Here is a 27,998-nt window from a genome sequence, read left to right on the forward strand (position 1 = left end):
AAGGGAAGAGCAGCTCTACTGGCCATCTAGAGTAAGTAGGAGACACAGGCAGTAAATATCCTAAATCCATCTATTAGCCTGCATCCTTCCACCTTTCTGGTCCTCTCTTAAGATGATTAATTGATACCAATAACTTCTTAGGGTGTTTTTTTTCCCTTTTTATGTACATATGAATGTATGTATGTATTTATTTTAGAGATGGGTCTTCCTATGTTGCCCAGGCTGGAGGGCAGTGGCTATTCACAGATGCAGTCATAACACACTATAGTCTCCAACTCCTGGGCTCAAGTGAGCCTCCTGCCTCAGCCTCCCAAGTAGCTATGACTATGGTGCATACCACTGTGCCCAGTTAACATCCTGTATTTTGATATACGAGCTTATTTTTTCCACACTAATAATCTGTATTGCCCTTTGACTTAGAAATTCTGCAGTCTCATTTGGAGAATGGGATATGAGCAGATAATAAAAGTTGGAATTCTTCCTCTTCCACAAATGTATTATGTAATTATAATAATTTCTATCATTTCTGAATGCTTACTCCACATCAGATACCGTGTGAAGCACTTTGTAGACATTATCTCGTGTGATCACAACTATTCTGCGTGGTAGTATTGCCCTTAATTGATTGACAAGAACCTGTGACTCAAAGAAGTAAAAAAAAAAAAACCTTGCTTATTTCCTAGTAGGCAGATTCAAATCAATCAATACAAACTCACCTAGGAAGTAGCTGAGCTAAGATTCCCAATCTGAATTTTTTTTACCCTGAAAGAACACGCTTTTCCCAACTAAATTAATATTGCTGTTCACCATATTTCTGATGTATAATCACTGGACATTGGAGTAGACACATATTTTTAGCACCCTAATCCAGATAAGGAACTTTAAATGCTCAACAGCCCAGGCTGTGTATCCCAGCATGTTAGGAACCAGGAGGGAAGTTAAGAATACTAAAAGAAATAACTAGACCAAGAAGCAGCTTATCCGTCCCTTCTGGAATCTCTGCCTGGTTCAGCCCGCCTGCCTCCACTCCTGCCTCCACCATGTCCATCAGGGTGACCCATAAGTCCTACAAGGTGTCACCTCTCTGCCAGGGGCCTTCAGCAGCCACTCCTACAAGAGTGGGCCCAGTGCCCTCATCAGCTCCTCGAGCTTCTCCCAAGTGGGCAGCAGCAGCTTCCAGTGTGGCCTGGGTGGAAGTTATGGTGGGGCCAGCAGCATGGGAGACATCACCACTGTCACAGTCAACCAGAGCCTGCTGAGCCCCCTTAATCTGAAGGTGGACCCCAACATCCAGGCAGTGCGCACACAGGAGAAGGAGCAGATCAAGACCCTCAGCAACAAGTTTGCCTCCTTCATCGACAAGGTACAGTTCCTGGAGCAGCAGAACAAGATGCTGGAGACCAAGTGGAGCCTCCTGCAGCAGCAGAAGAGGGCTTGGAGCAACATGGACAACATGTTCCAGAGCTACATCAACAACCTTAGGCGGCAGCTGGAGACTCTGGATCAGGAGAAGCTGAAGCTGGAGGCAGAGCTTGGCATCATGCAGGGGCTGGTGGAGGACTTCAAGAACAAGTACAAGGATGAGATCAATAAGCATATAGAGATGGAGAATGAATTTTTCCTCATCAAGAAGGATGTGGATGAAGCTTATGTGAACAAGTTAGAGCTGGAGTCTCCCCTGGAAGGGCTGACTGATGAGATCAACTTCCTCAGGCAGCTGTATGAAGAGGAGATCCGGAAGCTGCTGTCCCAGATCTGGGACACGTCTGTGGTCCTGTCCATGGACAACAGCCGCTTCCTGGACATGGACAGCATCATCGCTGAGGTCAAGGTGCAGTACGAGGAGGTCACCAAGTGAAGAAGGGCTGAGGCTGAGAGCATGTACCAGATCAAGTATGAGGAGCTGCAGACGCTGGCTGGGAAGCACGGGGATGACCTGCAGTGCACAAAGACTGAGATCTCCGAGATGAACCAGAACATCAGCCAGCTCTAGGCTGAGATTGAGGGCCTCAAAGGCCAGAGGGCTTCCCTGGAGGCCGCCATCACAGTTGCTGAACAGCCGGGGAGCTGGCCATTAAAGATGCCAACACCAAGGTGTCCGAGCTAGAGGGTACCCTGCAGCAAGCCAAGCAGGACTTGGAGCGGCAGCTGCGCGAGTACCAGGAGCTGATGAACATCAAGCTGGCCCTGGACATCGAGATTGCCACCTACAGAAACCTGCTGCAGGGCGAGGAGAACCAGCTGGAGTCTGGGATGCAGAACATGAGTATCCATAGGAAGACCACCAGCGGCTATGCAGGTGGGCTGAGCTCGGCCTAGGGGGACCTCACAACTCCCAGCCTCAGCTACGGCCTGGGCTCCAGTTTTGGCTCTGTTGCGGGCTCCAGCTCCTTCAGCCAAACCAGTTCCACCAGGGTCATGGTTGTGAAGAAGATCGAGACCCCCGATGGGAAGCTGGTGTCGGAGTCCTCTGATGTCCTGCCCAAGTGAACAGCTGCGGCAGCCCCTCCAGCCTACCCCTCCTGCAGCTGCCCCAGAGCCTTGGAGGGAGGCCGCTGTGCAGGGGAGCACAGGGAACAGGAGACCCACCTGAGGCTCAGCCCTAGCCCTCAGCCCACTGGCAGGGGAGTTTACTGACTGGGGAACCCCCTTGCCCATGCCTCCAGCTACAAAACAATTCAATTGCTCTGTGTGTGTGTGTGTGTGTGTGTGTGTGTGTGTGTGTGTGTTTGCGTGTGTGTTTTCAAAATAAAACCTCAGCTAGCTCTGCCCAAAAAAATAAATAAATAAATAACTGAGGACAAACAGCCTTACTTCTCCCCTTCTATGGATAATGGCCCCCACTGTTTATTATAAGATGTGACTTGCCTTAGTAATCAGAGAAAACTCAATTGGGAAAGAATGGGAAGCAGTACTATATTTTGGAGAGACACTTTATCCATATAATTTTCTGTGAAAGCCTATTCCTATAAGCAGGACTTGGAATGTGTTGCTTGCTCTCATAATCATCAAAACCATGAAATAAATACATCTTTTATAAACCTACAGGCCAGATTGGCCTCCAACTTCAATTCTAGGCACTCCTGCTAATGCCAGTAAAAAGAAGAAAATTAATTCATGCCTTAATTAGACCAAAATTATTATTTCTCAGTGGATCTCTTAAAGTAAATCTCAAATTGATTTGTGGTGTGTGTGTGTGTGTGTGTGTGTGTGTATGTGTGTGTGTGTATTTTAAAAGCATAATGAGGTCATATTTTCTCAAATGTGCGCATTTTGGCACAAGCAAGTCTACCAGAAGTCTTCTGAGAACATAGCTTAGTAGATTATACAATTATTAAAGATTGACCTCCTCTGTTGTGTTTAATGAACTGGAAATTGCATTTTTAACCTTGGCTGATGTGCTGTCTGATGTCAATCGTCTTTTTTTAATCTATCTGAAATAGACAACAAATTAAATTGGTCCAAAAACTAATTTATTAGGCCAAAAGAGGGGCAAAAACAGCCGGTGGTAATGGAGAAAGACTTCAAGGAAGATTCGTTCTGAAGTCATGTTAAGAAGATGGCAATGGCAATGAGAATGACTGATTTACATACACAGTCATGAGAACTATTGGCGGAGGGGAAATCCTGTAGCAGGGCCTTGAAGCCCTTGTAACTTGCATGTAATACAAACATGTACTGAAAGCCCAGTGAAGACTGCTACACACCAGATACAATCCCAACAGTGTGAAACGTATATTCTCAAGCCAAATTATACCTAAAAAAAGTCTATCACTAAGCTTACAACACTTTTTACCATTGTCTACCATTGCATTTTATAACTTTCAATGTAAACATTTTGTACATATCTCCCTTACCAATCAATTGACCATTTCCATTTCAAACAGAATCTATTTGCTGCACAGTATTTCATGTGTTAGGAAAAGTAAACATCTTCATTAACTTTATAAAACAAGCATCTCCATAATGCCTCCTTTGTTTTGTTCATACCATTTTTTTCTTCCTATTCCTTTTTAAGGATATTATTCAGTTTGCAAAAGATTTTCTAGTGAATAAACTTGTGACCTCTGCTTTCCCCCCGCCCCGGCAAGCTTCTTAATACATTGCAGGTGAGATATATCTGTGAGTTGAAGCTACTTGTATGAAATGTTGGAATAATGAGTGAGTGCAATCAATTCTGCAAAACAGCTGGTCAGTTCTGATAGGAGAAATATAATCAATTTAACAAATTGGACACACATTCCACTTTAGACACTGGTGCAAGGTGTCCCATTGACTCAAGAACAAACAGAAGCCAGCCTCTGTCCTCAAGGAGCTTGGAGTCCTGGGGTAGGAACAAAATGTGTGTAAATGACTGTAAGTCCTTTGGTGTTAAGCTAAGAAGGTAAACTCGAAAGTTGATAAAATATGTTTGCTCAAATAAAATTATCATCTTTACTGGTTCATTTGGTTTATTTTAAAGGAAAGTAACAAGTTTATTTTTCAATACATAGAGAAGCATAAGCAAAAGAGGTGGGAGAGGCATTTCATAACTTGTCAATTTACGATTTTTAAGTCTTATTTTTTACACACACACACACACACCCCACACAGGTGATGGGGCTGCCTTCCCTCCACTATCCCTGGCAGTAAGGCATCCCAGTGTGAACAGCCAGGGACCACACAAGGAAGGGGTCAGAGCAGGGCAGCACCCCAACAAGGTCAGGAAATTACTTATTGGAGAATTGAGTAAATAAGTAAAGATATCAAGAATAATGATAACTAGGCTTTTCACTGTCAGAGAACATGAGGTACAAATTTGAGAAGAGGGAAGGAGAAATAATCCCTGCAGCATTAGATTGGAATTAAAGTTTGTCTGGACGAACTCATGGTTTTCAGTGTATACCTAGATAGATACAGAGATATAGAGAGATGAAAATGTGTATATACACATGTGTATGACACATTATGTGTGCAGATATGTATATATTATGTAGGTGTGTATGCATGTATGTATATACTTGCATAGAGTTCCTTTCTCTGACCACTGAGAGGGCCTAGGGGCAGCAACATCTCAATAGCAATAAAGCACACCAAGCACACAGATCTTGACTTTTGAATGCCACTTCTCCATTTAAAAAAACAAAAACAGGACATCTTAGATAAATGGCTGATTCCAGGGTGGTTAGCGGCAAGGAAAGAAGACGTGCTTGTGCACATCATGGTATATCGGGTTTAGGAAGCTGTCACTGGTCAAATCAGGGACAACTTTGAACATCAAAATAAATAATCGTTGTAATGGATCATAACTCATCGATGTAAGTCTCTAAGTACACACTTATATCAATACATATGTACATATACACATACATACATCTTTACATACTACTGAATGGCAACTAATAATGGCATTTGGCAAACTGTTATGCTAACAATTAACTCAGGCAAGAAACATCAATGGAGGCTAAAACTGGTAGATAAAATTGGGATGAGTAGATTTTACACAGTCTCCAAGTGACTCTCCACAAAATACCTATTGTTACAAAGGGAAAGATAGATAGGTTTGCAGCAGAAAAAAAAATGTCAGACATCATGTTAACTAATGAATCAGTGTTAACTTCTCCAGCAATGAGACAAGTAGGCAAACAGCTGCCAAGAGAGGATGAAGTAAGAACACAGCATCACTTCTGTGACATTCTGGCCAAAAATTCTGGGTGTTATCATAAGGAAACATCAAACAGACCCAAATTGGCCTTTAATCTTCATAACTCTTCAAGGTCATGGAAAGTGAAAAAACTAAAGGATTGCTTCAGTTTTGAAGTTTGAGCCACATTACAGCTGGGTGTAAGGTCCTGTCCTAGATCATATCCCATTGTTATAAAGGAGGCTAAAATGGAGTCTCTGGGGGAAGGATATATTTGAGTCATTTATACTATTTAACTTTTCTGTACATTTGAAAATGTTTCAAAATTAAAATTATAAAAAGAGGTAATGAGTAAAAGCAATTACTGTAAGGGTAATGGAAGTAAAGTGAGGTGGGGTTCAGAAGCTAGAGAATCCCATTTCCATAGTAACAGAGCCCAGGTCTGCCTTCAGTATTACTGTATCTTGAGAGCCCAACCCAGTCCTTCACATAATTGGCATATGTTGAATGAATTCTTTGGTTAATTGAGCACAGAGAAGGGGAGGTGTCAGCCAAGAAAGTTTCATGAAAGAGACAGAGGTGAAGAGGGGGCAGTGTAAGCACGGGAAAATGAATAAAGGTCACAGAAGTGAGAAAGCAGATAGTACATGAAGCAGCAGGTGGTTGGAGCAGAGCAAATGTTTTAGAACACAAGAGGGGTGATGGTTAGGAAAAGTAGTTCATACAACATAAGAAATAACCTACAATATCAGGGTGAGGTAAGGAAGGAATACTCATTTTGGAAGGCATTTGAAAAAGCTTGTTAGTCCTTTCTAAGCAAAGTCCATTTAATCTTTTTTTTTCTATCTTTGTTCTAATAGAGGTACCAATGCCCAATAGTGTATCCAAGGAGGAAAGAATACAAACAAAGATTAGGGTTAGTCTGCAGTTACATGACAAAATCCCCCAGGGAATTCTACAGGCTTATGTTCCATAGAATCCTATGTTAGTGTTTTGTGATGAAATAATTTTGAATTGGGCTAAATTAACCATATTTTTCTCCTAAATGACTCCTTACTGGGATATTCCAAAAGGAAGAGAATGTGCAATTTGACCCAAGTTAACCTCAGTACCATTCCCCACTCCACCTCCATCTACCAGGAGTCTCTAGAGGAACTGCAAAAGCACACTCCAGAAAATGTTTGTGTGGATGAGTAGAGGGGAAAAGGCGTATTCCAGGTATTTGTGAACAGCCAGCTAAACCCTGCAAGGCATGTAAGGATTTTAAGTGAAATCAGAGATGAAGTATAAAGTGATTGAACTCAAATGGTGGCAGAGGAGCAAGGCCCTGCACACTATAACTTGCCTACTTCTTTCTTTCGAGCTCTGTCAGTTTCTATGTAAACAGCCACACACAAAGATTGTAAGGATAAAGTCAAGCCCTCCCAAGGGGTCACATGAGCTGACCTCTTTGTGGCACTCTGCTAGCTGTGGCTGGGTTACCACGGATATCAGAAGAGTTAGAGGAAGCTTGCAAGAAAGCATTGATTCATGAACGGGTAAGGGTAGTGCCTATGGCAGTTGGGGTGTAAAATAAGGCAAAAACAAAAATGAAATGAGTGGGGAGAGATTGAGAGGCCAGTTTGATGGAGTCTCAAAATGCTGCAGGCCTATACTCATTCTCTCATTCTACCAATGCCGACAAGAACACCTTCTTCAGTGAATGTTCCTATTCAGGGTCTGGTGACTCTCACTGATAGAGATACAAACATTCAGCCCAGAAGGGGGAATGACCGATGATGTCTGTGGAATTGAAATTCAGCAGCATGTAAAGTATGCACAGTGCCTCTTCAGTGACCATTTTGGACAATTACCAAGTTGAAAGATACATAAGTGCCATGTAAACTTTTCAAACATTCAAGGAGCAAATAGCTCTTCCCTGCATAACTGTGGTTCTTCCTATGAGAAGGAGGAGGCAGCAAGAACTGGTAACAGCAAAAAGCAAGAGATAAATGGAGAAAAAGTGAGGAAGGTCTTTAAGGTTTTTCCTCCAGGTACCACGGAGCAGAAAAGAGGGAAGATGTGAAATGGAGAAGGGAGGAAGCCTGCATATGCATGCAATTAATTTTTTGAAGAGATATAAGATGCCCCTCTGTGATTCTAAAACTTCAGTTTGCTCTGGAGTTCCCTGGGCAGTTTGATAAGAAAGCAGATTGCAGGGTTTCACATTCCATAAGGTTAGGGCTCACTAGGTTGGGGTGTACACTCAGAAGTCTGAAAGATAAAAAGATCTTCAAATGATAATGATGCCAGCGTCCTTCAACCACGGTGTTATAAATCCTGGGCTATGACGATCTAGTAAAAGTTATTTGGGCTGAGGGTTTCCTGAGACTATAATGAGTCCATGACTGATTGAGCCAAAGCTGATAAGCAGGCTAACAGAAGGCTCCTACTACAGGTGACCAGAAAGGGATAAAATATAATCTCTTTGTCATCTATGTATGGGTCTATGTCAAGGTCTTGCATATCAGCGGAGAAATATAGCTAGATATAGATATATAGCTAGATAGAGATATATGGATGGGGAGGAAGGGACCCACTTTAGTTAAGAGAAGTATTGAACAGGAGAAGAAATGTAATATGGTCCAGGTCTTGATGTTATTATAGTTGAATCCAAGTAAATTAATACATAATCCACCCTAATTATTTAAAACAATTGAGCTCAAATAAACCCTTAAAATGAGGGACTCTATTCCAAACAGTCAGCCACATGTGTTCCTTCACAGCCATGTCCTGGAGGCAGCAAAGTACTGAGGTGAGAGCCCTACAAGAACATGTGAGTGCATATATCTTGACAAGGTGGTGATCTTATTCCCGTCAAGTATATGGCCAGAGGGTGATTGCTGGGCCATATGGTACTTTTGTTTTTAATTTCTTTAGAAATCTCCATACTGTTTTCCATAGTGGTTGCACCAAGCTACATTCCCATCAACAATGTACAACTGTTCCCTTTTCTCCACAGCCTCAACAACATTTATCCTTTGACTTTTTAGTAATAGCCGTCCTAACAGGTGTGTGAAAAGGGTAACTTTGTGAGATGATGGATATGTTAATTGCTTCACTATAGTAACCATTTTACCATATAGTATCCCCTATTATGGTTTGTACTCTAAATAAACACAATAATTTTTTTGAGCCCTGCATGATAGTCAGTCTGCCTGGTTTCAAATCTGGTTCTGAAACTTCCTTGCTATGTGACTTTGGACAAATGAGATCATACAACTATCTGAATCATAACTTTTTTTAATAAGGGGATTTTAATATAGGAAATTGGTTGTACATGTTTTGGAAGGGCTAAAGAAGAAAAAGAAGGAGAGGTGCTGTAGGAGAAAGGAGGAAGAAGGACTGACACCTAAAGATTAGAAGCTGCTAAAGCCCTGGATTGGAGCCCTTTAGCAGGACCTGCTACCGTGCTGTTGGAGAAACTATCTCAGTTGGTTGTGCATTCATCAAAAAGTTCCTGTGACCGGGGTTGGAACCACAGAAAAGATGTTGACTTGGTCCAAGCGTCGGGACTTCAGAACCTAACTTTGTTGTCATAGCAACAAACAACAACCGCCACATTATTAGTGTCAAAAGCAGGAAGCTTCTCTCGGTCCACTTCTGATCTTCAAATGGGAACTTTAGATTCCCATTAGCATAATTGAAAGGTAAGTCAGCTGGCAATGGAAGCTGGGAAATATATAGTTTGCAGACTTCAAGCCCCAGTAGTATAAAATATAGCATAATTGGGCAGATGTGAAGCTGAGAAAGATGAGTAAATAACTAGCACAAATGCTTATGAGACAAATTGGCCTGTAGTTTTCATTCTCATAGTGAATTTCTTCATTTGTTTTAAACAACTCTTTATTTTACCATATATTTAAGGTATATAGCATGATGTTTTGATATACTTATATATAGTAAAATGGTTACCATAGTGAAGCAAATTAACATATCCATCATCTCACATAATTGCCCGTATGTGTGTGCGTGAACGCATTTAAACATCTACTCTCTCAGCAAATTTCCAGTATACAATTGTTATATTTTCCTCTAATTTGGTCTTGAGGTCTCTCTCCGGAAAGTGGTACAAATTCCAGTGCTGCACTCACAGGACTCCAGGGTAGATGGTCGTGGATATTTACAGTGTGCTTTCACAGGGTACTTCTTTATTCTCATAGATAGCCTAATGCCCAAATGTTCAACCCATGACCAGGTGTCTCTCACACAGGAAAATCTTCATTCTAGCAGACACCCTTGTGGGACTCTTGTCTGACCTGTGGATAGCCACCCTCTAGGAGAGTCCTGGCTAGGAAAGAAGTTAGGTTCAGGTGTATTGGTCAGGTGAGACACAGAGGAAGCAGCACAGCAAAACATAAAATAGCAGAAGCAGTTTCTTACCTACAAATCCCAGATGGAAGAGGGCAGCACATCTTGTAGGGCCAATGGGAAAGGGGAGCTTTCAGGACATGCACACTCAATCAGTGGGTAGGGAGCAAGAGAGAGAGTGAGGGACTTATGGTACCTGTCTTTCATATGGTTCAGGGCATTGCCCTAACAGATGTTCCTCAAGGAGTTCTAATTGGTGGGTTTAGAGTAAGCAGGCTTCAGTTCCCAGGAGTTATGCTATGACTGAAAGGTGGTCACTAATGGCATATGTGCACATTCCATGAAAGGTATGGGCTCACTAGGGCAAGTCAAGTAGATCATATCTAGCTTTACCATAGGAAGGAGGTCCATGCCTCCAATTTGTGGATCTTTACACTGTTCAAGTCTCTACTTTCTACGATAGGTGAACCTCATCTTAAATGCTTACTAACAATAATACTGGCCTGGAAATCAGAAATCCCTAGTTGAAGAACTGACATACTAATGACGTTGAAAAAGTCATCTTACCTCTTTGAATATCAGTTTCTACTTCTAGAAAATAGAGCTCACACTACTCCTGTTGGAAGCTGAGAAGTTCAAGATCAAAGCCCTGGATTGGAACCCATTAGCAGCACCTGCTAATGGGCTAGTGGGAGAAACTATCTCACTTGGTTCTGCATCCATCAAAAAGGTCCTGTACTGACTGGGGTTGGAACCACAGCAAAGATGTTGACTTGGCCCAAGCTTCAGAGTTTGGAATCTCTCTACCTTTGCTGTCACAGGTCATCTTACCTCTTTGAACATCAACTTCTACTGCTATAAAATGGAGCTAACAGTAACCCTTGCAAGCAAGCAGTTAGATCACATGAGAATGCAAATGTCCAGATACTCTATAGACTATAACACTGTAGAAATTTGAAGTACGAGCTGGTTACTATTCCTATTAAAGTTCTTAAGAGTAGTTCGAATTCTGATGGAGATTGGCTTTTCAAGACTGACTAGGAAACTGTGTTCACACTTAAAGCTATTATCAGTTTCAGCTTGACTATCACTCATTTATTTAATTCAGAATGATTTACTTTCTGTCACATGAACCAAGAACCCATTGCTATATTCTGAATGTTTGTTTTCCCCAAAAATTCATGTTGAAATCCTAATTCACAAGGTGATAGTATCAGGAGGTATTAGAAGCTGAGGCCTTTGGGAGGCTCTACGCTCAGGAGTAGGATTAGTGTCTATATAAACGAGGCCAAAGGAACTCATTCACCCCTGCCACCATACAGAGGTTTTAGAGGAATGTGACTCTCTATGGACCATAAGACAAACATCGGTTCTGCCAGCACCTTGATCTTGAAATTCCCAGCCTCCAAAACTGTGAGAAATTTCTATTATTTATGAGCCACCCAATTTATGGTATTTTGTACAGCAGCCCAAACCCACTAAGACACAGAATGCATCTGCCCAACTAAATAATTTTTGAATCCTGTGAGAAAAAGAATAGCAGAGACTTTGAAGAGAGTCGAGCCTGAACCTAGTCTGCCATCTTACTTTGCTTACAACACAGAACACAGGTCTGCCTGGTGTAGAGGTAAGAGACTTTGTGCCATCCCTTCAGTGGAGTCTATGGGCAGAGCCAGGGCATCCGATCAGAGGACGGGTGTTCAGGGTGCTCTTCCAGAGCAAGCTGCCCCAGCCTTGGCCAATGAACAGAACAGTCAGGGCAGCAGCAACTATAAATCATTCCCAGCCACCCAGAAATTGCTGGGTCTGAAGGAAGCCGACAGCTATCAAAGCTGCCGTGGCTGGCTGGCTGGCTGGCTGGCTGGCTGGCTGCTGCTCACCAAGGCAAAGAACAGTTTCCAGTTGAGGGCTGGGGGAACGGGGCTGAGTCCTCTGACAGCACAGGCATGACCTCTACAAGTCACCCTCTTTGCTGCACTGTTGAGACTTAGAAACTAGATAATTCATGCGAAACACATAAGAAACATCTGAAAGTCCATGAGAAAGAGGGCACAGAGACACTGTCAAACTCGGAAGGAGCAGTTGTTGGCAGGCCCAATAACAAACTTTGCAGTCCTTTTTCTCTAACTGATAATTTTTTAATAATTGCTTTACTCACAAGCAACTCAGAGATATTAGGTTTTCTGTGTTTCCAGGGGTTGCTAGGCAACATTTCTAGGCAGCTGGAGATATTTCCGTAGTAAGCAAGTCATGTTCTACCACAAAGGCCATGGTTTGAAAAACACATTTTTCATCTATCATCTATAAACCCAGTGTTTTAATACTAGGAGTCTTTTATAATAGCTAAAATGAGATTCAGCATTTGATAATAGTAACTACAGCATGCTTTAGCATCGAGCCCTGATATAACTCTGCTCTGAGAACATGCATACACCAAAGAGTGCGTCAGTTTTCACAGGTACCATCCATCAGTCAAGCATGGCCAATAAGATGGATCAAAAAAACTCACCTAGGCAGATATTTTTTTAAAATAGAGTTTTTAAAAGAGCTTTTAGAGGTTGGTTCTTTGGTTTTTGTTGTTAATTTCAAACTGAAAAGATTTGTTTTCCCTGATTTTCTTTATTATTACTTCAAAAAATGTGAGATAACCTCTAATACAATGAAATTTACTTGTAGGAGTCTCCATTTTTCTAATTAAAATTTAATATATACCAGTGATCTGTACATTTTTGCTAAGTTCTAATTTTGATTCTCTTTAGTTGGATGCTTACAAATCTCTTCAGTGTGTGGGATACTTTAGAAAATTTAAATATTGACTGTGCCTGGAGGTATTTTTAAAAGTCTCCAGAAACCCTGGGCTGCATCTCTGCTGTTACAGAAAATTAGCTTTTAACAACAAACATGTTAATCAATAGTGGATTAAATTATTTCTCATTCTTTGCTCATTGCCGTTCTTTAGAGCCATGCAGTTATACCCAAAGCAGAGCCTTCTCCTCTGAAAGGCATGCAGTGCCAAACTTCTAATACCCAGGTTTTGAGAGAGTTACATATCCAGAGTCCCAAATAGTTTTGCAGAATTGGCATCCACAAAAGGACACTTCTAGAGCTGTCTTAAGCACATAGTCACCCACTCTCTTTTCACCAGCACACACACAAAAAATACATGTTCTAAGTCAGCAATTGTTGTTTGCTGGTTCCTCAAGATACTAGGAATAACAATTAAGTTTACCACATGAAAACCAAACTCTTTTTGGACCCATTTCTCTAATGCTTTCTTATTTATGTAGCTTCAGAAGGCGAGTTGATTGCTTCCAAAAAAACACATTTATATCTGATTCTTTTCTAATTGGGTTTTACATAGATGAAAAACAGGCATAAAATATAATTAAAGATAATAAAATTATCTTCCACACGTATATGCTATCTGTTTTGAATTTTCTTGCAGCAGTGGGTACTTCACAGAACAAAAGTGTCAGAGGCTGAGAATTTTATCTTCAAGAGAAGTAGATGAAGTGGCACATTTTTGCACCAAGAATAAGTTTCTTCTGTAATGGACAATTTTCAAAATCAGGCAGATCTACAGAATTAAAGTAACTTTAACATTTGTATTCTTAACCAAGTCTTTGTGTTATTAAACCACAACCACAATTAGGAAAATAATTTTTTCTTCTGCTAAGCAATAAAATCTCATTGATTCATCCAACAAATCTCGAGACCCTACTGTACATCAGGTATCCTGTCCATCTCTAGGGATATAAGTGAAGAGAATGTTTTCCCTGCCTTCAAGGAGTTTACGGCCCAGGAAGGAAATACAAATAAATAGCCAGGCAATTATAGCTGTGCAATAAGCACCAGATAGAAGTAAATATAGGGAATTATGAGAACACAGCAGAGCTCAGGAGAGCCCTCCAAGCACCTCCAAACTGAGACCCGAAGGATCCACAGAGTTAGCCAAGAGAAGGTGTGGGGGAAGGGGAGGAGGGAGGGCAAGAGTGTTTCAGACAGAAGGAGCCATAAGTACCAAGAAAAGCAGCACCTCTCTCCTTCGCTGGGACTAGTCATCTTCTCCCTGTGTCTGTGTCCCAATCTCCTCTTCTAATGCAACACCAGTCACAGGGGATTCGGGCTCACTCTAATGACCTTGTTTTAGCCAAATTACCTCAAAATTATCTTATAAATAAAAAGACCTTATCTCTGAACAGTCACATTCTGAGTTACTGGGACTTAGAACTCCAACATATAAATCTTAGAGGAACAAATTTAACTCATAACAGTCACTTTGGCTGTAAAAGTGGAGAAGGTAAAACTAGGGGATAGACACTGGACAGGAAAACCCAGAGAGGGTATTTCCAGGAGGAGGGGGAGGAGTTAAAAGCACTCCAAGTGCCTCCAAGGTCAATAAAAACGTAAAGACTGAAATTGTCCTTCAGAATTAGGGGCAAGGAAGGGACCACGACTTCGATAAGTGCTGCTTTGGACAGTGATGGGTGCCAAAGGCCAATCTCAGTTTATGAAATGTCTGGGAGTTCAAAGGTGCAAGCAACCCCTCAGGAAATTTCTCTGAGAAAGCCAGGAGAGAGCTATAGGTAACTGAAGACAGAGTCACAGAGGACTTATTTTGTCAACAAATAATTATTAAATTCCCACTGTGCACACAGGGCTGAGGAAGTACATTAGATGAAACCTTGCCATTGGCAAGATCAACGTTTTGAGTTAATGGAGAAATTGCAACTATGTTTAAGAATTTCCATATATGATCAAAGACTGGAATACACAAAAATGATATCAGATGCTGAGCTTGGGAGTCAGAAGTAATCTATTTAATCTATTTTTTTTATTTTTAGCAATTTGTTTAATGTAGTAATAATAAAAGCTATCACTAAGTATCACATATTGGGCAATGTGCTAAGTGCCTTACACTATCTCTTCTAATTCACATAAAAACTGTATAAGGTAACTAGTATTATTTTCTTCATTTTACAAATAAGAAAGCTGAGACTTAATGAAATTAAATAACTCAGTGAAGGTCCAAAAGCTAGTAAAAGTGGACCCAAACATCATCCATGTCCATGCTATTAAAAAGAAATGCCAAAAACGCATTTCAAAAGGAGTATTTGTGTTTGAAAACGGATGTGCTGAGGGGAGGTATTTTGTGTAATGTGGGAAAAATCAAGACAGAAACTACGTTATATAATTATGGCAAAAGAAAAACTGTTTATAGAGTCTCCTAGCACTTGTCATCTGCATTAGAGTGCAGATCTTGGCCGGGCGTGGTGGCTCAAGCCTGTAATCCCAGCACTTTGGGAGGCCGAGACAGGCGGATCACAAGGTCAGGAGATCGAGACCATCCTGGCTAACACGGTGAAACTCCGTCTCTACTAAAAAGTACAAAAAACTAGCCGGGCGAGGTGGCAGGCGCCTGTAGTCCCAGCTACTCGGGAGGCTGAGGCAGGAGAATGGCGTGAACCCGGGAGGGGGAGCTTGCAGTGAGCTGAGATCCGGCCACTGCACTCCAGCCTGGGTGACAGAGCGAGACTCCGCCTCAAAAAAAAAAAAAAAAAGAGTGCAGACCTTGGTTAAATTCTATCATGAATCAAAGAATCCCGGGAGTTCCATGTTGTATGTACACCTCGCCTGCCAATCTGACATAAATTTCTCAAGAGTAGCTATGTCTTTATTACCCTTTGTTGTTCCCACCAAGCCTAGCTCCGTGGTTTCACTGTAGGAGTCTAATGCTGAATAAATGTTTGCTTGAATTACTGAATGTTAAACAAAAATATTGAAACAGACAACAAAACAGTCCCAGTATCAAAACAAAGGTGCTGGGAGCGTTTGAGAAAAACATTCCCCTTCTGAGACACCATTTTCTCCTCCTTGCTTAAATACATTGGGCCTTTGATGATATTTGACATCATTTCCTAGCACTGATTCACTGGCTCTGGGAGGGAAGGGTGAATCTCTTCTCTCCCACTGTTTCTTAGCAATGATAAAAGCAAGCCATTTCTATCATTTCTGGAAACGGAACAGAGATGCTTTACTTCCAGCTGCTTATTAGACATATAAATCAACACCAACAATCAATTGTACATCCTTGCTTTGCTGTTAAGATCACTAATAGAATACAGTTGGCTCATACTATTAGCAGTCAAGGGTCATGCATAAATCTAACAGTAACCGGGAACTGCTTAATTCCAAAATCACATTTTTAAAGATGCATCAGAAAGAAGCTATTGTAACCCTTCATGCACCAAACTGGATTGGTTCTACTTTCGTAAATCCCTAATAGCATTTCTTCAATCGTTAGTACACTCCTATTTGCATGTGTAGTGAGGCATATAATGTCTAATGATAATTTGGGTGATCATGGTGTTATAATGCAATAGGATTTTAAAAGTAAAAGTTCACATGTATGAGAGGAATTTTCTGTCTCTAGACAACTGAAAGATTATTCAAAGGTCTAACTGCTTTTTCACATACATAATTCCAGCCACCAAAATTGATACCTTGGAGGGAAGTGTTGAAGAGTGGTTACATGTGTGGTCTGTGGAGTTAGACTACATAGGATTAAATCCAAGGTTTACTACTTATGTGATCTTGGAAAGTCGGCCTCTTTTACCTCGATTTCCTCAACCCTAAAAAGAAATACTATTCAATCATAAAACAGAATGAAATCCTGTCATCTGTGGCAACATGAATGAACCTGGAGGTAACTGTGTTAGTGGAATAAGCCAGACACAGAAAGACAAAACCACATGATCTCACTCTTATGTGGAATCTTAAAAAGTTGATTTCATAGACAGAGAGAGAATAATGGTTACCAGTGGTTGAGGAGGAAAAGCAGGAAGGAATACCAGGAGAGGTTGGCCAACTGGTACAAAGCTACAGTTAGACAGGAGAAATAAGTTTTGGTGTTCTATTACACAGTAGGGTGACTATAGCAAATAACAATGTAGTGTGTATTTCAAGGTAGTGAGAAGATTTTGAATGTTGTCATCACAAAGAAATAAATGTTTATAGTGATGGGTATAATAATCACTCTGATTTGATTATACTATGTATACATGCATTGAAACATCACATTGTACCCCAAAATATGTACAATTATGTTTTAGTTATAAACACATACATTAAATTTAAAAATAGTACTGACATTTATTTGTTGCTTTGTGGTTAAAAATCAGATTAAAAATAAAAATAAAAACAGGGTGAAAAGAATCAAAAATAAAAACAAATATGAAACATTGATAAGTAAAACAGTAATGTAGGTGACTTTCTAACCAGAGAGACATCTCATGTTTTATTGAAGAAAAATGGACATCACATAAAACTCACTATTTTAACCATTTAAAATAGTACAATTCAGTAGCTTTTAGTGCATTCACAATGTTGTATAACCATTGCCATTACCTAATTTTAGAGCATTTTCATCTCCTCTAAAAGGAACCTCACACCCATTGAGTAGACAGGCAGTCACTCTTCATTCCCCCACATCCCAGCCCCCTGGCAACCAGGAATCTGCTTTCCGTCTCTGGATTTGCATATTCTGGACATTTCATATAAATGGAATGGTACGAGAGAGAGTCAAGTAAATTCATTAAGCAGAAGTATTAGCATATATCTAGAATTTTGAAGATAAATACCCAAAGAATTAGAAATAATTAAAAGGGTTTCTTCTGGGGATGGGGATGGAACTCAGGATAGAGAGCAGCAGCATGAAAGGGTGCTTTTCACTGAAAGTTCTTTAGTGTTCAGCATGTGTGTATAGTGCTTTGATAATTTATTTTTCTTTCAAAAAGAAATTCTGTTTTTAAAAATGAAGATAATATTAGTATTTAATCAGGTTGTTAGAAGGTTGAGTGACATAGTGGACATAACACCTGTGAAATAGTTGGCTCAGTGCCTGATGCACGGGAGATATTTGATAAATGTTAATTATTAGTATTATTATTACCACTAATAATTAATCAGGTTATCAGTGTTATAGAGCAATGGAAGCAGAGCCATTTTGGGGTCAGATCCCAGGGCACTTTGAAAATGAACAGTGCAGTACTGTGTATTTTATAGACATACCACTAATATAATATCAAAATAGTTCTTTAAATATAATTCTTAAGTTTCCTTCAGTCTTTTAGATGATTAAATTTTGATTGAGAAGAAAAAAGTCTTTAAAACTGAAACCTTAACGGAGTTCTGCTACTTAAGTGTCATGCTGCCTAGTGAGTCATTGTTCAACCAGGTGGAGGGAAAGGTACTCTGGGCAGCCAACAATACATGGCAGGAGGATGGCGTTGAGCTTCTGACCAAACAAAGGTCATAAGCAGAGATGTCTCTTTTCTCATTGTGACTTTCTATAGAAGTTAACACGTCAACACACCTTATTTTGGAACATGCTTTATCAATTCCACCAACTAAATGTTAACCGACAAAGTGACAGGTGAGGGGCATCACGCTGAAATGAGGCTAACTGCCAGCACTAAAGTACTGCTTATCACAACCCAAATCTATGCTATGAGTGGCAGGTGGGTTGAAGATGCTCGGAACTAGAATAGACCTTGGTAACAGTATTAGTCAGTTTTCACATTACTATAGAATACCATCTGAGATGGGGTAATTTATAAAGGAAGAGGTTTAATTGACTCACAGTTCTGCATGGCTGGGGAGTCCTCTTACAAGAAATTTACAATCATGGTGGAAGGCGAAGGGGAAGCAGATACCTTCTTCACAAGATGGCAGGAGGGAGTGAGGAAGTGAAGGGGGAAAAGCCGCCCCCCCCCCGCCAACCCCCCTTATAAAACCATCAGCTCTCTTGAGAACTCAATCACTATCACGAGAATAGCATGGGGGAAACCACCACCGTGATCCAATCACCTCCCAGCTGGTCCCTCCCTCAACACCTGGGGATTACAATTCAAGATGAGATTTGAATGGGGACACAGAGCCAAATCGTATCAGTAACCAACCCTCCAACTCTTAAATCCATTCTACCACATAATTTCCAACACTCTGCCCAGAAAACCAAGTAGTTGCTGAGGAATATGCTGCAAGCAATAGAAGTAGTCACAAGCAGGGAATACAAAAGCTTTAAGGATTCCCTAAATAACAGGTCTCTTCTGGGAGACAAGGAGCTGTAGGTATTACTTAGAAAAGACTTCAAGCCTCTGTAACTTGAGACACAGCACCAGAAAAAACAGAGCATGCTCCGGGGTTAAAATCCCAGCTCTGTCCCTTACCTTAGTTGAGTGTCTATTAGGTGAGGCTATTGAGAATCCAATGTCATAATATTTGTGAGGATTCATTATAATACTAATAATCCTTGGAAAGTACTTAGTTCTATGTGAAATAGTAAGTGCTCATTAAAAGTTATTATGTTTAATGCTAGAAATATTTCTAATCAAAGCCACATACTCATTGAAGGAAGTATTCTTTTGACACAAACTGGACTGTTCATGTCACAATTGCAGAAAAATTACACTCTGTCAAATAGTTTTTACCTTAGTACAATTGAAGCCATTGGGATAGAGAAACCTGAAAGTAGCCTCACTTCTTCCTATTGAGCTTAAGAGAGCGTTCAATGCTCCCTGATGAGCTGAGATTGGAATCTTTTTCCACTTCTAGGATTCTTACAGTACCTGTGTATGAGTCAGTTCTAGAAAAGAATAAACAAAACAATCACCTACTGACCTTGGAAGGTATCCAGATAGGAAGTCAATAAGGCAGTCTGCATGATTTGGGAAATATAAAGTCATCCCTGGTATGTTTCTTTATAGGTATTATCTTCATTTGAAATATTGGTTTCAGTTGCTCTTGTGAAACCTATTGGCTTTTAGCCTATTTCTCCTCTCCAGATCTGTTACTGGGCATGAGTCTACATTGTTCTATAAAATCTCAAGCGGGAAAGGATGTTAAAGAATTTCTAGTTAAGCCTCTTTATGTTACAGATGAGGAAACTGAGGCATGAAGAGATTAAATGAGTTCTCCAATATCAAGATTAGAATATAAGCCTCTGGAATTCCAGTGCTAGTTCTTTTTTCTCTGTCATAAAGCTCTAATTTATTAGAGATGGAAATCGAGCACAGGAAGATTGATTTTAGCCAAAGCACAAAAGAACTAAATGCTTTGCTAGTTATTAGCATCCAGAATTACTGATTCTTGGTTAGTGTTCTAACTACAGAATAAAACTCTATTCCTAGCTACCAAAAGCAAGCAATCTAATAGCAAACTATGCTGAAATGGTTATGGTCACTGTTTACTCTCAACCACCATAGGATGCCAGGTAATACTAGCATGCTAATTAATCCTGCCCATCTGGCCAATGCAGTCTTCATAATTTATAATCCAAAGCCTTTGGGCACAAAGACCTATTAACATGCTAATATACCTTCTCATTCTAGCTGCTTTTCAATTAGTAATTATCTATAGACTGAGCCAAGGAGAGGCAATTTTTCCAAGTGATTAGCACGTTGGAAATCACGGTCAGCCTGGTTGCTGATTAACATTCTTTAGTTTTGGCAGTTAGCATTTCTCATTCCAGCAAATTACTCTAGTGGGTTCAGTTGGCAGCTTGGGGCCATGAAAACCCAAACCTATTCAATGGCCAATGACTATTTCAAGAAAATATAATTATGACATTTTGATATCAGAACTTGATTCACTTGACAAAATACATGAAAACATTTGTTTCAGCTCTCAAAACATTCTGGAGACAATTACAAAAATGCGAACATAAATATATATTAGATAATATTGTGAGTTATTTATCATCTAAGGTGTGACAATGATATTATGGTATATAAGTCAGATGTTAAAGTATTTACAGGTGGAGGTTCATGATATCTGCAACTTACGTTCAAATGGTGCCGCCACAAATTAGATAAATTTAAAGAAACTGTGGCAAAATGTTAAACATGTTTTTGTTTCAAATAGATCTATTACTTTACCTTCACAAGGAAAGATTTGTACAATAAATGTTCATTTATAGAAAACTATATATTATATATGCCTAAAACACCATATATATAACCAATATTTGGATCAAGTGTCACTCCTTTAGTTTGTCAATGTTTTTCTCCCCTTCTCCCTGAATTGTTAAAAAAAATAGGATTTCAAATGAAAAAAATTCAAAACATTCTAAACATATATAATGGCTCCTACATCTTAATATCTGTTGGGCTATAGAGATATCTAAGAAGACAACAATGTTCCCGCCACCAAAGTGTACAGCTGTAGTACATATTCTGATCATGCCATCCCAGCCTTCAGCTGCTTCAAAAATGCCCACTGACACAGATGTGAATGTTTCAGAGGCATCTACCAAGTAGCCACCTAGGCCACTCATAACACTTATTATGCTTTTACTTCAGAATCACCTTCACTTTTATTTGGTGTTAGTCACTCAGGATCAAACAGCAACATGCTTGAAAGCATGGCTTCATATAGCTATAAACATAACCAACTTTATATTATCTTTTAAAATTCTTTTGAAAACAACATAATTAACTGATTTGAATATAGTGGCAGAGTAATAATGGCACTGAATCTAATCTACTTGGCATAAAAATAAAAGATGTGGATGAGCAGACAAGTATTCCAAATATATTAAACCCCACAGCCCCCAAACAACCACAAGGAGCTTTTATCAAATGTGTTAAAGATGTAATCCCGAACTAAAAGCAACCACTGAGCGATGATTCAAGTAGCAAACATTCACTGAAACATCAGAGTACCATAGTTGACATTTCCATGTGCATTATGAATCCTCCTAATATCTCTTGCTGTTGATAAGACAAGCATGAAGTCATGTCAGTGCAATACAATGTTGTAGCTATTTTGAAAACAGCCCATTTCTCATTTAATAGCAAATTAATCAGGCCTAGACACTTTTCAGAGGACTAAATGTCGATAAATAAAATGTAAAATGTCACATTATATATTCATCTGCACCTTTGATGACACTAATTTCTATCCTTTATTTTTTCCTAAAGGAAACTAATTACTAGTAAAGAATTGAGAAATGCATTGTTCTATATTAAAGAAATAGATTTAATAATAATGCCAAGTACTCTATAATTACCTCTATAAAGTTAGAAATTATATACATTTCATTAAGGATGAACTACAAACCCTCATTATAGCCAGTTGTTGGTATACTCAATGCCAACACACACATGAAAACATGCACGCACACAAACACATGCGCATACATACACACACACAGAGAGAGAGAGAGACACACACATACATACTCTAGCCATTTGCAATTGATTCCAATTTTAAATAGAAATGATGACCTACCCCCTTCCCTCCTCCAAAATAGACCTAGGTTAATGGAAAAGTCAAAATATATAGAATTCCAAAAATATTGTGTCAACATTTAACTAAATGGAATTTAAAAAAAAAAAAAAAAGAAAGAAACACCACAAAGGTTCTAACCTAAGTCATGCCTGACCTAATAAAATAATAATTAAACCAAATGGGGGGAAAATGTGATTTTTTTTCTTTGATGTTCATGCAAATCTGTACTTCTAAGAGAATTCTTAGTCTTATAGAACTTTATGTTTATGAATTCTTTTGGTATCAGAAATGAGTTCAAAAAGAACAAGGTTAATCAGGACAGAGAATGAAGTATGTGAAAAGAAACTGGAAACAGAGGAGTACAAAATTGGTGAACTCAAGAGAATTGCAGCTCAGTGATTTTTAACATTTAATCCTTTTTATTTTTTAGCACAGAATAATATTCTGACAAATCAAGTGAATGCAAAGATCCAAGATCCATTTTCTTGGATAGGATTTTTATCTCCTGCATTTTCCGAATGATTTCCGTTGCTTCTCCTTGCAAAGATCTTCTTTAAAACAAAGCAATCCTCTAAGTTTAAGATGAAATCTCTCAGTATTAAATGCTAATTTATTAGATGGTTGTAAAACTGCAATACCATCAACTCCAGCAATAATGAATCCCCATGGTCTCTCATTTCACACAGAACTTGACATATAATCTGAAAAAATGAAGAAACATAATCAAATGTCATTGTTAATGACATTCAATTATTCCACCTGTGACCTGAGCTATTATAACTGTTGCCTTACAATTGCAGCTCATCCAGTGGGAAAGCCAACTTCAAACATTATCATATCTTAAAGGTCACTCAGAAAGTATGCAATTATAACAAAATTTTGTGATAGTTATGAAAATGAATTCTTTTTTTATACTTAGCTCCAGATAATATTTGTTCTTTAAAAAATAAGCCATAGAATATGAGTTAAAGTATTCTATTTACAGTATATTTTCCATCTCTCATACATTTTTTAAAAGAAATCAAGAACAAATTTTCCCTGTCCTTTGTCCAACAATTTTTTCTCTTTTCTATGCAGCAGCTGTCATCAGTGACTTTCACCTCCATGGAACCTGCTAGGCATTTGCAGGTACAGAGTCAATTCATTCCCCACTTCTTGCCCTGCCTCTCACTCCTCTCTTCCCTCTGTCTTCTTGAACTTGGCATGGACATACTCTTAGGCCTCTGGATCACTTCCAATAATAAGGAAAAAAAGAACAGTGAGTAAAAAAGCAACTCCCTGTTTTTTATTAGCCTAAACCAAAAAAAAATTCCTGATTTTTACTAGTCTAAATCCAAGCTTTACATATAAAAATAAGCAAAACTTGAAAATAAGCTCTACCATTTAATTATATTTAGATCCTCATAACTTCCATTTGTTGAGAGCTTTCCACATGATAAGTACTGTGTTAGGTACTTTACACACATCTCATTTATCTGCTTCTTTCTTTCTCTTGGTTTGATTTTCACATGCAAAAATGCTCACTCGAAGTTACTGTCCATTGAGGAATTGATAAGAAAGAGAGAAATATTAGGATTTCCATATCCAAATAACCTTGGCATCAATTATTGCAAAACTGTCACTGGTACTTATATATTTGGCTAAGAATTCAAAGGGGGAAAGGGGTGGGAATAGCAGAAGCAGGAGAAGCCCAGGAGTTTCTGGGCCTCCTCTGAGTCCCAAATTACAGGACAGAACAGGAAGAAATCTCGCCATGGTGAGGAGGTTGTAAAGCAAATCTAAACTGCAATGTTGATCAAAGAAGGAAAAGGAACAGATTAGACCAATGACAGATACTGAGTGATGAAGCCTCAGTAGGAAGTTAGAAGAACAAGAGAACTCAGGGTCCTGGAGAAGTGGGAACTGCAGGAAGGGCCCAGATTTGTTCTTCATACAGAATGTCAAGGCCTGCTGCAAGTTTTTATCTGCTTTTTTGAAATAGTTTGACTGTTTTCCCCAATGAGTTGACTGAACTGAGCAATTATTTTATTATAGAGACAATGAGACAGTTACTGTTAGAATGAGATAGGAATTTTGGCACCTCATTTCCAGAAAAGCAGCACTAACTCTTTAAAAAAATTGTTTTTCATTTGAGAAAGATTAAAAGTAATATATATCGACAAACACAAATGTTAACATAATACTGATGAAAAATAAATTATGTATGCTTTTTTGTACATTTAAAGCACAGAAAAAAATAATGCTATATATTGTTTATAAATGCATTTATATGTATATAAAAGTATTGAAATTGACTGGAGTGACTTCTTTTTTTCTCCAACATTAACTTTTTAACAATGTTTATTTAGCAAAACAATTGTTCAACTTTAGTCAACTATGTTTCTGCGGCTGGCGTCCAGGGAAGGAGGTAAGTAATTGGTTAAATTGTTGTCAGAAATTATTTAGAAAAAGCATCAATAGATAAATATTTTTCTCTTGAGTGTTTTCTTACACATGTGATCCAGTATTCTTTTTTTCTTTTTCCAGTTTATATTCTTGCTTTACCTCCACCTACGAATGATCATAGAATTAGACTCATCAAATGATTAGAATGAGTCCAACTTTCAGGAGAAAGTGATGACTTTCATTCTATTTAACCCTTTTCCAGTGGTTTAGCAAAATCAGACAGATAGACATTGTCCTCTTTCGTGTAATTATAACTTGCAACAAGTAGTAGCAGGTAATATGGTGACATAAGCAAATTTATGATACTGTTTACCTATTCCCATTATCTATAACTAAAATTTTTAGTTTAATCCCAATTAAAAGTAGCATGATTGAACTGTTGATGAGTCAAATTTTACCCGATCTATAAATTAAAATACCTATAAAACATTTTTATGCTTAGATTGCTGTAAAGAAATAAAAACAGTGTTCGATATCCTTGGTAGGCCAAGGTTCTATACAAACACACAAAGAAAGCAGTATTTCTAGACATAACTCTTTTAAAAGGGGAGCTTTTTGTTTTTAATGTGTGGGGGATGGGGGTAGTTTTTCAGTTCCACTGGACAAATCAATCAAAACATGCAGATTGATCTGAACACGGAGTCATAGCCTGAATCCAGCATCCATTCTGTGATGCAGAGGAAATTTCTACATTTGTTAAACTACTCTGCCACAGTGTCTTATCTTTCTCAGAGCATCTCTCAGCATCATCACGATCCATCAAAAAAAGTACAGTGACTACATAAATGAGAGTAGCCATTAGAATGAACTATTTCAGAGAGCAATGCCTTGAGGAAAGAACTGTTTGCATTATACATGGCCTTACACTCAGTTATCTCCCCAGACCACAAAGGGAAGATGGATATTCCTGGTCACATGAACAGTTTATGAGGTTCTGTACTATAAAGAGACATCTTCAGGGCCTTGTGTATGTACATTGTAAAACTTTGAGATATTTTATGTTACAACATACATATTTAATGTGATAATAAAATAGCTTATTTGTTTCAAAGTATCTTTTTATCCTTGCTTATATAACCAAACAGCTTGTTGCTATTGGCTAAATTTTCAAAACTTACTATTCACAGTAGCAGTGGGAACATGCCCAACTTCCACAGATATATAAATCCGATTCGAGAAGCTAACGACACATTCAGGATGAGTAATGTGACATCCATCTGGGAACACAATGTTGAGGATCGAGGAAACTTTTTAAGGCCCAGTGAGTTTCCTTAGTTTCATATTGTTTCTACAGGGAGATATTATTTTTTTATTTCCAAAAATGGTTAAATTACAAGCCAAAAACTATTCAGTAAATTGAACATACCAACATAAAAAAGCAAGGGACCCTTTGGACAATAGGCAGAAGTAGCACTAAACTAGTAAGGTGAATGGACAAAGTGTTGAAAAATCAGATCTTCAAATAAAAATTTACTTGAATGGCACCAAATGGCATTTTACTACCCGACCAATGTAGGCTACTTAAAGACTTGCCAGATCATCTTCATGCTATCTGTTACTGACAGTGCAGTTATTAGTCGGCAGAAACTCCTACTGTAAATTATTTTCTAGAACTAGCATGAGAAAGTCCTAGAGAAATGAGAGTCAATGTTGAGTCTTACGGGATCCCGAAGATTGAAATGTAAATAGTGGGTTGAATATCAAGCAGCACATTATTTCACAGCCAAAATATGACAAGGAAGTGAACTTACGCATCTGTCTTGCCTTGCTTTATTCTAAAGGTAGCCCAAAATGATGTTTAAAAAGAAATGTTCCTGAGTTATAGTGTTGAGTGGATCATTTAAGACAGTGTATTATAAGAAAAGAATAAGAATCTCAAATATTGTTCTATACTATTTGGAGAAAATTGCTTAAGATATTATTAGAGTAACTGCTTAATCAAAATATTTACCCACTTTGATCTGAGGCTATGTCTTCATAATCCAAAAGATTTCAGAATTTGAATTAAGTTTGGTAATTACTAGTTTAATCTACATAGCAATCAAAATTTATAACTCAAACTCTTAGGCTAATTTTTACTACATTAATCGTATTAAGATAACAAATAACAGGTCTATTCATTTTCCTTTGGGAAAGACAATTTTATTCTAATATGTGTTCTTGGCCTAGCCTTTTTATGTAAATAATATAAATAAATAATATTTTTATTGATTTTCTATGAATGCTTTCTCAGTTTTTTTTTAGTTTTTATCTAATTATATGGTACAATAATATCTGTTAGCATTGATCTAGGTGAGATGTTTTAAATGAAGCTCACTTATCATTTGATAGATGAACATTCAATAGTGTCATCAAAGCTACAAGAACTTTTAAATTGAAAGAAATAAACCTTTATCCTAATTTTCCATTTGTCATAAACTTTAGGTGGTTAGTGTCTTTCATAGTCTGACATTATTGCACATTACAGGACAATGGAAATGGCTATTTTGCTTTAAAACTGTCCCCTAATCTAAGTTGAGCATTGCTTTATTCCACTTACTGAGTATCTCTGTTTAACTATATTTTTTATTTACATTCCTCTTTGATAGCCAAAAGGCACTATGGGAAATAATTTCAGTCACTGTTTCTTGTATCTTTTTTGTTGTTGTTGTTGTTTATAGTTACTTGAGAAAAATACAAAAATATGTCAGGTCAAATTATTCCCTGTTTAAAAATCCTCTCACCACTTCTTGTCTCACTCAGACAAAAAAACCAAACTGCTTACAATGGTCTATAGGGTCCTTTACAACTGTCCTACTCTCTCTATCCTGACCCCCCAACTCCTCGGGCCTCATCTCCTACCACCATCCCTTTGGACCCTTTTTGTGGTCTGGAAAGATGCCAAATATATCCTGCCTTAAAGTCTCTGCCTGTGCTGCTCTGTCTGCTGTACAGAGACTAGACCACAAAGAAGCAAGGTAGAAACAGAAAGCAGAAGCGGTGATACTGGAATAATTCAGGTGAAGGATGATGGAACCAGGATGGTAGTGGTGGAAGTGGTAAGAATGGGAAGAAGATAATTGTTCTTTTTATTGTTATTGTTATTTCTAATAATTGTTATTTTTCTTCTTTGTACTTTTCTGTCTTTTTTTTTCTTGAGTTGTATTTTATTTTATTTTATTTTATTTTATTTATTATTATACTTTAAGTTCTAGGGTACATGTGCATAACGTGCAGGTTTGTTACATATGTATACTTGTGCCATGTTGCTGTGCTGCACCCATCAACTCGTCAGCACCCATCAACTCGT

General features: G+C 38.6%; 1 pseudogene across 1 annotated transcript; it reads left to right on the top strand.

The window, feature by feature from the left end:
* Nucleotides 1-998: 998 nt before the first annotated feature.
* On the top strand, nucleotides 999-13,230 carry LOC112629085 (annotated as a pseudogene). Its single transcript, XR_003120526.1, has 3 exons — nucleotides 999-2,687; nucleotides 11,092-11,094; nucleotides 13,219-13,230. The product of XR_003120526.1 is annotated as a keratin, type II cytoskeletal 8 pseudogene (transcript).
* Nucleotides 13,231-27,998: the final 14,768 nt, after the last annotated feature.

This window comes from Theropithecus gelada, chromosome 7b (assembly GCF_003255815.1).
Source record: "Theropithecus gelada isolate Dixy chromosome 7b, Tgel_1.0, whole genome shotgun sequence".
NCBI lineage: Eukaryota > Metazoa > Chordata > Mammalia > Primates > Cercopithecidae > Theropithecus > Theropithecus gelada.